At 38.8% G+C, this 13095-nt stretch overlaps 1 protein-coding gene and 1 long non-coding RNA gene across 19 annotated transcripts in view; one reads left to right on the top strand and one right to left on the bottom strand.

The window, feature by feature from the left end:
- LOC113592866 (uncharacterized) overlaps positions 1-7410 on the top strand; it is a 53407-nt gene extending 45997 nt beyond the window's left edge. The window contains exon 3 of the long non-coding RNA XR_008290954.1: positions 7208-7410. This is a non-coding gene — a long non-coding RNA (uncharacterized LOC113592866). The remainder of the gene's footprint in view (positions 1-7207) is intronic.
- The window catches only part of DENND1A (DENN domain containing 1A), a 508124-nt gene that overhangs the window by 390487 nt on the left and 104542 nt on the right, over positions 1-13095 (bottom strand). The window lies entirely within an intron of this gene.

Here is a 13095-nt window from a genome sequence, read left to right as displayed (position 1 = left end):
CGTCCCTCTGACTCACGGCTTCTCTTTTAAGCTCCTTGCTAACCTCTCCCTGCTGAAGGGCCCCAGACCTCAGTCCTTGGACTTCACTTTTCTTTCTTGATGTCCTCCTTCGCCAGTCTCTTTCAGTCTCATCACGACAAATACAAACATGCACTGTCAACTTTACACTTATTTCTCCAGCTCAGGCCTCTTCCAACTCCAGTCTCATTTATCTCACTGTCTACTCAACATCTCCACTTGGATGCCTTAGCAGACATCTCAAATTTAACATGTCCAACGCCAAGCTCCTGATCCTTCTCCCACATTTCAGATCCAATCTGTCAGCCAATCCTGTCAACTGAATCTTCAAAATAAACTCAAGTTCTGACCATTTCTCTCCATCCCCACCACTATCACTCTGGTCTAAGTCACCATCATTTCCACCTCAACAGTGTCCTAACAAAGGGTTCTCTTGCTCCTGCCTCTGATTCCCTACAGACTGTTCTCAATACAGCAGCCAGAGTAATCCTATCACTTAAGTCAGGTCGTCCTTCACCAGCAACCCTCTGACCTCACTTCTTACTAGCCTGCCCCCGACTCTGTTCCAGCCATACAGATCTCCTTGCCTTTCTGCAAACACGCAAGCCATGCTTCCACTTCACGGCCCTTTCCCTCACTGTTCGCTCTGTGAGATAAATACCCAGGAATGAAGCATGTGTTATCTGTCTTCATTCACAAGTTCCTTTCCCAGCGCTGCCTTGCCCAATCACCTTATTTAAAATTATAATTTCCCTCTCCCCACAATTCCTTGTTCTCTCTCCCGGTCTTATTTTTCTCCTTAGCACATTTTATCATCCAACATACTACATACTTTCTTATTATCTGTTTCCCCCTACTAGTGTGTATGCTTTCTGATGGCAGGGAATTTTGCCTATTTCATTCACTACTATATCCCCAGAACCTGGAATAGGGCCTAGCACATAAATACTGAATGAGTCAAAGAGAATGAAGGAAGAAAGGGAGCATAAATTCAACCACTCCTTCCAGCAAATAATTTGGCAACATGTTTCCTGAGCCCACAATCCATACCCTCGTAATTCCACTTCTCAGAATCTATCCCAAGGTAATACAATTGCTTTTATGTTTTTTCAAACATCATTTCCAAAATTGGGAGTGTTAATAAACTCAAGTGACCCAACACCTATATGCCACCATCAAAATTAGGTTTTGTCTATAATAACATGGGAGAATGCTAACATCACTGCATTAAGAAGAATTAACTCAATGGAATATAAAGATGTATCACACCGTAACAACAACTGCTATTAAAAAAAATTTTTTTTTCAGAAGACACAAAATGGAAACCCAGCAAAACTTCTAGCTATGTGTCTGAGTTGTGGAATTACGGGGTTGTTTTTTTTTTTTTTTTTTGCCTTATTTCCTGAATTTTTCACATTTTTAAACAACGTTCATAATTTAAAAAGAAAAAGAAAAAAGGAGAAAAAAAACTCTGTAAATAAAGGAATATGCTCCTGAGAAATTTGACTTAAACGGCCCACATATAACGTCCCCATCTGCCTCTTCCAGGAATCTACCCCTGATTACTTCAATTCACAATGACTGATTTCCTCTGAGCTTCTGTAATATTTACTGTTTTCGTAGCATCATAAATTATTAACACCTGACTGTGCATCTAATTATTTTACTATCTTAGACTGTTACTTCCCTTGTCTAAGTACTTGTCTTCTTAATAAAATAAGCAGTTCCCAAGGCCAGGACCCACATCTCTCTACCATCTGTACTCTTCCCAAGAATCAAGGCACCATGGCATTCAAGCACAGTGCCAAACACAGAGCAGACTGCCTGCCATAAATGCTTTCTGAATTGAACTCTACTCTGAAATGCCTTTATAAAATTTCCCAAGAAAGATTAATTTAAGGGTGTTTCTCATCAAGTCTCCTCCAAAAGACTTTATGCCCATCCTGCGTCCCATCTGTGAGAGGCACAGACCCGTGTCACTGAAGCTCAACAATTCTGCAAGTATTGTTATCCCCAGAAGACCAGGAGAGGTGACGTCACTGGCTCTTAATCACACAGATGGGCAAATGTAAAAGCCAAGATTCAAACCCATAGATTTAACTCAAAAATCTATAGATTTTAATCATGGTGCATATATAGATTATGCCCCCCACCAGCCTCTTCCAGGAATCTACTACCGCTGACTATAGGTCTTACTCACTGGACTAATACAGCAGAGATTATGAAACTTGGGTGTGCATCAAAATCACCTGAACGGCTTCATTCAGCTTCTGTCTCAGTAAGTCTGGGTGGCACCCAAGAAATTCCATTTCTAACAAGTCCCAAAGTCGTACTGATGTTGCTCGTCTGAGGACAGAGCTCTGAGGATAGCTATTTTACAGACTTGATGAATACCAGCAACGGGTACAACGTTCCTCAGAAAAGGTGAGACAGCTTCAATTCCATCTTTGAGTCTCAGGTCAGGTACTCCTTTCCGTGAAAATTCTCTGGCCTTTCTTTCCCACCACTAGCAGGTTAATTGCCCTTCTCAGGCCTTGATCCCAGTTAACTATAGACTGGCTCACTCTACTTTGAGCATTATGTTACAATTACATTACGTGCGTACACAATGTATTATATAAATCATGTGTTCTATATATTATACGTATATATTACGTTGTTATATGTATATATTACATTGTTACTATTACTATGTTTTGTTTGTTTTGAGAGACAGAGAGCAAGCACCAACAGGGGAGGGGCAGAGAGAGAGAACCTCAAGTAGGCTCTGTGCTAACTGCACAGGGCCTGATGCAGGGCTCGAACTCATAAATTGTGAGATCATGACCCAAGGCGAAATCAGGAGTCAGACGCTTAACCGACTGGGCCCCCAGGCGCCACGTTACTATTACTAACACTATTACTAGTAAGACCCCTACTATAATCTCATTCTATGGGTCCTCTAGTATTATAAAGGCTGGAAAGCTAAAAATTTTATTTCTCTAAGGCCCCTGACACTAGGGTACCAGCTATGATTTGGGCTCCACCAATCAGATCCACTTGGTGAGACCTGAAATCAGAGCACAGGCAAGAAGAGAGCCAGGAGGGAACAAAAAGTTTTTTTTTTTTTTTCTAATGCAGAACTAGCAGGAATGGCATGATGGCTCTGGAGGCAACAAATTTGTTAGACACTTCCTAAGCCCAAGTGGTCAAAGGTGGGAATACCCTGGGGCTGACATTTGGGATAGCAGCTTCCAGAATCTTCCAGCTACCTCTACAGTGTGACTCTGAAAGTCATTCCTGGAGACTCAACTTAAAGCGTATTCCTACACTCAGGATTTCTAATGATTCCGTAAGACTGAATTCTCTGTATTCACTCCTTTTCTGATAGAGTGGTTTCTCTTATCTTCAACTAGACCTTGACTGATACGCTTCCTGTGCATACCTCTGTGCTATTATCACACTGGACAATCTTCCATGTACTTGCTGACTTTCCCTACCTAACCCTACCCTTCTTGAACGTAGAACCACTTTTATTTATCTTTGTGTCTTCTGCACCTAGAACAATATCTGACTCTTAACCCACAATCATTTTCAGTAAGCTTTCAGAAAATTGCAATAACCATTATAACATGAAAAAGATTTAGCACGAATACTAAAGTATCAGACTGGGAATCAGCAGGCCTAGATTCTGCCACTATGTAATCATAAGTAAGTCTTTGAATGTGAATTCTCTGAAACATAAACTGGAAGTGTTGACTAAAAGAGTGTTTTGTACTCTAAAATTCTGTCATCCTATGATCTAAAATCCTCAGACAACTCACTGCTTTGGTAAAACATCCATATCTACGAGTATCCTTTAAAGGAAAATGGCCCTGAGGAAAGCACTTCTTTCTGGTTTTCCCTGTGGCCAACCATCCTACCGAGTTAACAAGACTCTCATAAAAGAAAACAAAATAAAGTCCTTTCAATGAAGTAAAATTTTAAATTTAAGCAGTAGTGGCTAATACTGAAATACCATTCTATATAGGCCCTTTTTACGGATTTAGGAAGTCTGCACACTGAAATATTTATTTTCCATTAAGAAGCAATTAACTCAGGGCACCTGGGTAGCTCAGTTGGTTGAGCATCTGACTTCGGCTCAGGGCATGATCTCACTGCTCGTGAGTTGGAGACCCGTGCCAGGCTCTGCACTGACAGCTCAGAGCCTGGAGCCTGTCTTGGATTTTGTGTCTCCCTCTTCCTTTCTGTCCCTCCCCCGCTTGCGCTGTCTCTCTAGTAAATAAATAAACTTAAAAGAAAAGAAAGAAAAGAAGCAATTAATTCAATAACTGTCCTAAACTAGACCGATACACTTGACATAACAATGAGAATTTTAAAGACTCCTTTCATCCTCTGCTTGGTTCCACGACTTTGCTTCTGTGGTTTCGCCTCATTATCTGGAGGGGTTTCCTCCCTCCTTCCATTACTATAAAACCTGCATTCTATAACGGCCCAGCCTCCATTTCAACCAATAACACTTTGTAGGAGATAACACAAGAATTCTTGGCTTGGAATAATGCTGTGAGATCTCTCCTCCTCCACTTGCATTTCCTCAACAGTCTTAAAAGCACAACTCTCTTCTGGATGAAGTTCACTCAGGGTTTCCCTACGCTCTGGACTCTGCATCCATGCTGAATCACAAGGGAAGGCAAGCTCTGTAGAGCCAGGTGAGGAGCCAGGGCTGGAGAAACAGGACCCACAGGAAATGTGGGCCGGCAGGGGAGAGAAGGGAGCAGTTAAGAGGGCAGCACACAAAACAAGGTGTGTTTTAAGAGGCTGGTACACAAAACAGACCCTATGCAAACCCTATAGTGCCTAAAGCTAACCACTGTCAAAATTCCAGTAAGTTCTTCAAGCTCTTCAAGACCAAATAAACTAGGGTTCTCAGAGAATTAGTCTGTGCTCAGGGCACATTGAGATAAAGGTGTAGCAAAGACAGTTATGGCTCTTCTCTCAGACTTGCTCACACAGTCCCTCACATAGATACCTTTGTATAAACAAGCAAATCATCCCCCAAGAATAGGAATGGGACTTTGTCAGGGTTGACTCTTCCCAGACGCAACAGGGGGCGGGGGTGAGTAACTGAGTTCACAGGATGCAGTAAACTCTGGCTGTGGAGTGTTATCTCAGGAGTGTTGATCAGGCCTTTCTCTCTACACATCCTACTCAGGACGAACCTGCCCCACACCACCATGGCCCTCTCCTAGGACTTACACAGTCCATCTCACCTGATGGAAGACAACCCATATAAGTAGCTTATATGGGTTAGCTCAACATACACAGCCAACTCTAGATCTATTTCTTCTGGAAGCCCCTGGCACCTGCAGGATTATGCAAACGGTGAACAGTAAGGTGATCCCTGTGCCTGACAGGAGAAAGCTGCAGACCCTCAAGGCTAATGAAGTTGTTTGGACACCATCTGGGCAAGATCACTCCAGACTACAACCTGAGAAGCTGGCGTGAACTGGATTTCGACACTTACTCTTCTAGTAATCAGCTGTGTGACTTTGTGTTGGCTACTTAACCTCTCTGGGCTTCGCTTCCTCATCTGTAAAATGGGGATTAAGACAGTATCTGTTTTATAGGGCTGCTATGACATAATAAATGAAATAATGCACTTAAAGAAGTTGAACTAAGGGCCGGCATGTGTAAGCTACCAGTATATATTAGGCATTACTATCATTTTTAATATTTTTCATAATCGTGTGGCAAGCAAAAAAGAGAATGAGCACTGAACTCAGTCCTAAATTAGAATCTTGATTCAACTACTTATCAGCTGTGTGATCCTGCACAAACCTGTTTTTCTGAGCCCCAGGGCCCTGATCTATATATAAATTGGGCATAATAATTATCTGCCTCACAGAATTTTCAAGATTAATAGTGGATGTGAAGCACTTTGAACAGTAGCTGGCACCTAGCAGATGTTTAATACTCGTTTTCCTCCCAAGGCCCCCATTATGCATAAGGCAGATAAAAACACTAAGAAGCTTTGGGGTGCCTGAGTGGCTCAGTCAGTTAGGTGTCCGACTCTTGATTTTTGGCTCAGGTCATGATCTCACAGTTCAGGGGTTCAAGCCCCACATTGGGCTCAGTGCGGAGCCTGCTTGGGATTCATATTCTCTCTCTCTCTCTCTCTCTCTCTCTCTCTGTGTGTGTGTGTGTGTGTGTGTGTGTCTCTGTCTCTTTCTCTCTCTGCCCCTCCCTCACTTGCACTGCCTCTCTTTCTCTCTCTCAAAATTAATAAACTTAAAAAAAAAAAAAAGACACTAAACAGCTTCCAAAGTAGCCAATGATTCAGTTCCTCTCTGCGACAGTCTGCTTACATATGATTGGAGTCTTCACCTCAGTTCTATTTCTGAGCTCTACTTAAAATCCTGACCCTTCCTGGTCAGCCCTGCTGTCTTAGTGCTCCCCTTCCTTTCCTGGTAAGACGTTTGATCTTTTACATTTGTCCTATTATCCTGGTTCAGCCAGACAGGAGCCTTTGCTAACCCAAACTGGGCTCCTAGCCTGTCCTGGCCCTCAGTTGATCACCATTGGCCCTCTCCAAGAAGGTCTAATCTTGAGCAGTAATACGAGGTTGTCAAACTATCCTGATATTGCCTTTCCAAGGTGATAAAAAAGAGTCTTTCAGTGAAGGAGTCATTCACTGAAAAATTATTTTTTATACACCCACTACTGGTAAGCAGCATGTTAGGCACTAAGAGGGCATCAAGAGACATGACCTGTGTTCTCTCCCTCATAAGAGGTAACAAATACTCTGCCAAAGTTGCTCAAGTACAACAGAAATTAGGACAGTTTTGAAAGAAAGGGTCAACAAGGACTCTCATTCCTACTCAGATGAGGGAAGAGAGGTGGCACCCTCTGCCAAAGAAATGTATCTGCTCCCTATCCCACACCAACATAGTCCACAGTTATCTAGGTAGCCAATATTTCCATTTGAGCTTGAATTTGTTCACCTTTCTTGCATGAAGCCTTGACTAGATCCTGTTAAGCGATCGACCTGGCCTTCCTTCCCCTCGCAGACTCCAAAACTGAAAGCATTTCCAAAGGAGATGGGACACCAGGCCCCATACCTTACCACCCTGCAAGATGCCAGAAAAGGGTTGGAAAGAGGTGCTGAAATTTTACAGTCCCATAAGTCCTATCATTGTCTTCCCCTCATCAGGTAAGCAAAGGTTAAAAGTATGGAAAACTTCTGGAGGCCGAAGCATCTGGGGAAAGAAGCACTCTCACGCAGTCAGCAACAGAGAATGTGGTTGGATGGAAAGTAATTAATTATAATTTTTCAGAAGCACAAATAGAATCAATTTTAAATGCCCATGCCTTTTAAATCACCAATTTTACTTCTAGGAAAGCATTTATAGAACTCATGGAAGCCACTGCCTTCTACAAAAAAGTTCATTAGAGTGTTTTTCAAAATACTGTAACTATGAAACCACCCAAATATCAATCAACAGGGAAATGGGTAAATAAATTATGGTAAACCCATGCAACGGAGCCATTAAGAGTGGTTTAGGACGATGTGGAGCAACCAGAACTCATATACTGCTAGAGGAAGAATAAGTTAGACAACCACTTTAGAAGTTTGACAATATTTAGTGAAAGTCACATACACCCACCTCATGACCTAGCAATTCCCTCTTAGATATATACCCAGGAGAACCAAATGTATATGTATACCAAAAGACATGTACAAGAATATTCACTGTAGCTTTATTGCTTATTGTAGCTTTATTATAAAACAAAAGTGTCAATCAACAGAGGGATGAACTGTAGTATATTTACAGTGGAAGACTGTATAGCAGTGAGAAAGAATGAACTATATGCAACATGGGTGAATCTCATAGACATATTTTTGAATAAAACTATATGAGCCCACTTCTATGAAGTTCAAAAATAAGACTAATACTTGGCAATAAAAATCAAATCAGTAGTTGTCTTTGAGGGCAGGAGAAGGGAGGACGCTAAGAGGAAACACAACAGAGCCTTCTGGGGTGCCACACAGGATGTTTCACCCAATCTTTATAGTGAGGTATAACTGACAAACAAAAAACTGTATATATTTAAGGTATACAATTTGATGTTTTGATATTCTTATATGATCACCACAATCCAGCCGCACAACATATCTATCACTTTGCACAGTTACCGTTTTTGTGTGTGGTGAGAACACTTACTGAAGATGTCTCTCTTAGCAAATTTCAAGTACATAATTCAGTATTGTTAACTATAATCACATTGCTGTACTCCAAATGATCTTGATCTAGGTAAGGGTTACAGGACTATATACATTCATGAAGCTATATACTTACTTTCGTGGATTTAACCTCTTTCTAAATCTCAATACATTTTTAAAAATAATAAAGTGATCTGGAACTGAAATGACATGAAAAAGTGTCCTTTTTAATAATTTTTTTTACAGTTTATTTCAGAGAGAAAGAGAGAGAGCGTGCATGCATGTGCACAAGCAGGGGAGGGGCGCAGAGAGGGTGAGAGAGACAGAATCCCAAGCAGTTTCCGTGCTGTCAAGTTTGAAGCCCAATGCAGGGCTTGATCCCACAGACCATGAGTTCGTGACCTGAGCTGAAACCAAGAGTCAGGACACCTAACCAAGTGAGTCACCCAGGCACCCCTTAATAATTTTTAATTGGACCTGGAAATACTTTCATATTGACTGCTACAAAGATTTAATATTAACTTTTTATGGGGTGACTTCAGTACATTTTACACATGGCATAATTCACCAGTTTGAACTGTATACTTCGATGATTATTAGTAAATTTACCAACTTGTGCAACCATCACCATAAATCAGTTTTAGAACATTTTTATCACCCCAATGAAATCCTCATGCCCCTTTACCATTAACCTATTTTCCTACCCTTAATCTGCTCTATCCTTCTAGCTTTGCTTTTTCTGGACATTCACCTAAATACAATCGTACAATACCTGGCCTCTTGTGTCTTGTTTCTTTCACTTGGAGTAATGTTTGGGAAGTGCATCCACGCCGTGGCATATATCAGTAGTTTCTTTATATAGCTGAATACTTTCCCATTATACGAGTCTAACACATTTTATCTATTAATTCACCAACCGATGGGCAGAAACATTAACTTCTGCAACATTTCTATTTACAAATCTAGCTAAAGCACTGCCTCCTACACTCATCCCATTCTCCTCCTTCTAGAGAATCACCATCATCTTGAGGTTAGTGTGCAGCCTTCCTTGTACAAGCCTTGCTTGTACACTGTTAATACACATGAATGCACGCATGGCAAAAATATAGAGTTGTTTTGTGGTTTTAACGTTGACATATCTGGATACTGCCTTTTCAGCTTGCTTTTTCACTCAATTATATTTTTTGAGATTTGTCCAATTTGGATTCATTCGTTTTAATGGCTATAAAATTCTCTGATTACACATAAGTCATAGTTTATCCATTTCCTCTACTGGTGGCCATTTAAGTTTTCAATATTTTTCTATTTAAAAAATGATGCTATGAACATACTGATTATACCTCCTTGTGCATATGTGAGAATTTCCTTACATTATCTACTCAAAAGTGAAACTGCTGGTTCCTAGGGTATGAGCACCTTTCACTCTACTAGGTATTACCAAAAGAGTTACGAGTTTTTGTCCGCCCACATTTTCACCAATACTTGGTATTATTCAACTTTTAAATTTTTCTGCCACTCTCATGTAAGAAATGGTATCTCTTGGCATTGATTGGTATTTCCCTGATTTTTAATGATGCAATCTTTTTATAGGATTATCAACCATTTGGGTTTCTTCTTCTGTGACCTGTTTAATACTTTTTGCCTGTTTTCCTATTTCTTTCTTCCATATGTTCCCTTATGTATTTGGGTCCCAAGCATCACAAAAATTTCCCTTTAATCTGAAATTTTTATTTTGTTTATAGTTTCTTTTGCCATACCAAGGTTTTAAATTTTAGGTGTGGTTACATCAAGTCCTTTCCATCAGGATTTGTGCTTTTTCATATCTTAGTCAAGAAATTCTTTCCTATCTATAACTCTAAAACTATTCTCACATTTTCTTCAAATATTATGAACTTTTCCTTTTTTAATGTAGGTCTTTAATCCAACTGAAATTTATTTTTATGAAGGCTATGAGCAGGCAACTGTTTTTAAGTGGATAGTCAGTTGTTTCTCCAAAATAGCAGAACAGTCTGATCACAGCCATTTACTCCTAATTCCTAAGGGCTCTTGGCAAAGCCCTCCTCATCAAAAAAAAAAATGTTTAAAGAAAGGGTTGGGTATTTTTTAATATCCCTTCAACATGGCAAGCCATAGCTAGGGATATTTGGTAGAACAGAACATACTGGGTCAACTTTTCTTAGACCCAAGAAAAAAAGACCAATATGTCTTTATCCAATAAAAGCACAAGGAATCCAGATACAAAACCATCTAGCAAGTGAAAATACTGGGCAATGAGCAAAGTGGTCAGACATTCCTACCAGCTTTCTTTAACAGTCACGAAATACCAAATTTTAAGAGTTTCATGGGGACACAAACCCCAACTTTTACCTAGCCCTCAAAATCCATAATCTCATGGCTTTCCTTTCTTTTCCAAAGCTTAGATTTAGAAAAGGGTCACTTAAGTAATGTTTATTTCAATAGTTACAACATGAAGAAAAGAGAAATGCTTACTTGCTACTGCTGTAATCATCACTAAACTTCATTCACAGTGATATTCTTAAATAACAAAAATTATTTCACTGGATAGAAATCCTCATAACTACTACTACTTTATAACTACTTGGGAGGCTTTTACATAATTTTACATTTACCATAATAATTTACATAATATAGCTAGTATCAAGCAGTTAAATGTAAATTCCTTGTTCTCTTGAAAAAGGGAAAGAACACCATTTTAAGTTAATGATATGTTTCTGAATATGACACTCCAAGGCATTCTTACAAAGGTATGTAATACGGAGATTGATAATTTACCAAATAAATTCACTGTGATCAATTCTTTTATAAAAATTCACAGGAACTATTAATGAAAGCAAATGTTAATTTAATATTCTTTACCCCTTCCTTCTGCCATCTATTAGAACTTATTGAGAATACAATTTTTAGCAGTATTTCTTTGGAAATGCTATAATGCAACTGCTGTATAATTATCTTTTAGGCTGCAAATTTTCAGCATTCTACCTACTTTATAGTATATTTTACATATACTTAAAAACGTAAACTCAATGGTCAAGGAAACAAAAAAGGTACTCTTTGGCTTAAAAATTCATTAAGCATTATCAATTCAATTAGACACAGTATGAGGTTTTCCTCAAAGCCATACAATAATAATACAAGTTTGTATTGTTCAAATATTCTCATTGTTATACAGGTTGTCACATTTCACTTTTAATAGGAACTGACTCAAAGAGACCTTGGAACAAAAGTATCCTAACCAAGTAGCAGTTCCCAAAGTGTCATGCTAAAAAAACATTACTCTCCAGTTCACACAATTCAAACAATCAAATCAGAGAACAACCACATCTTTATTAAGAGAACAATGCACGTTAGTTTCCTGTGTCCAAGTGATGCTACCTAAAAGATATTTAAACAAGAAAAACCAAAGATGCAATAATTGGAATAATATTAATACTAATAAAATATGTTTAAAGCCAATCAGTTACAGTCTTATTCACTGATATTTGTGTGAGGTTAGCAACAGTTCCAACTTCAGCTGAAAACAAATGAATTAAAATGTCTTACAGGAATTCCTAATGCTGACAATCTTCTTCATTAAAAATATAAAACTAGAAACGATTCAACCCATAAAGACTAAATCCCACTAGAAAAGAAGTGATGTGGTTAGGTAGGAAATTAAAATCTTATTGAAAGTAAAACGATGGAGATAAAATGGTACCTTCATTACAAAGATATCACAAACAGCTGTATTCTTTAAAATTATTCGTTCAAGATATAATTTGCTCTCCTGCAGTGTCAGATGCTAATGCAACCAATTTTATACCATCTAAGCACTGTCTACAGATGCACCTTCTGTTTTTAAATCAGCAGGAACCATTGACCAGCATAAGCAGTATTCCTAACTAGATAATCAGCAAATGTGTAAAGTCTGACATCCCCCTTCCCAAATACACATTTGACCACAGAACTGCTTCAATAAATTTGCGTGACTATAAACAACTGCACACACTGAACAAATCTAATTCATAAAAGGATCAAAAAGTCAGTTATTGCAAACAGCCATCGTGCGGCAGATCAGGAATAACTTCTAGTACCTAAAATGGGGTAACTGTTTAATTAATTAAAAGCATGTTTTCTAAGAAAATTCCTAAAGATACACATTATTATGACCTACCCAATTTCCAAACTGACTTTATTCTCCTTTATTACATAACATCTACCAATATGAAGAGGCTAAAATATATCTATAATTTAGTTGTTCAGGGCAATCTAGCAATCTGTACCAAAAAAACAAAAAACAAACAAACAACACCCACAGGTATTGTAGTAACTCAAAAAGAATAGGAAAACTTACAACAATATATTCAGAGGGTAAGAAGAAAGAAAATGATTATTGAGGACCTGTTTGCCAATGGGCCCCAAACTGACTTCACATTTTCCTTTTTCAATCTTCACAGTCATCCTATGAAATAGGCACAATCATTCTTTATGGAAGAAGAAAGCACATCTCAGAAGTTAACAGACTTCCCCAAGGTTACGCAGCTAAGGGACAAAACCGAGATTGAACCTCAAGTCTGTATGACTTTAAAATCCAAACTGTCATTTGCACCAAGTTCTCCTCACCAAAAACAAACAAACAAACAAACAAAGGATGAAATGGCCTGTATGGACTGGTCTGAGAAATTAAATGCTGTGGATGAAGTTGTGTCTAAGGAGACTTATAATTCCAAATACATATTTTATAAACTTATTTAAATGACCCCCTCTTAAATTGGGAACATTTGATACATCAAAAATCCATGACAAAGATCTGTAACAAAAATCTGTAACAAATATCAGAAAACAATTTAGAGGAATATAAATAATTACCTGGCTCTCTA

Source organism: Acinonyx jubatus, chromosome D4, assembly GCF_027475565.1.
Source record: "Acinonyx jubatus isolate Ajub_Pintada_27869175 chromosome D4, VMU_Ajub_asm_v1.0, whole genome shotgun sequence".
Classification (NCBI taxonomy): domain Eukaryota; kingdom Metazoa; phylum Chordata; class Mammalia; order Carnivora; family Felidae; genus Acinonyx; species Acinonyx jubatus.
Note: the sequence above shows the minus strand (reverse complement) of the source record. Positions and strands in the feature narration are given on the sequence as shown.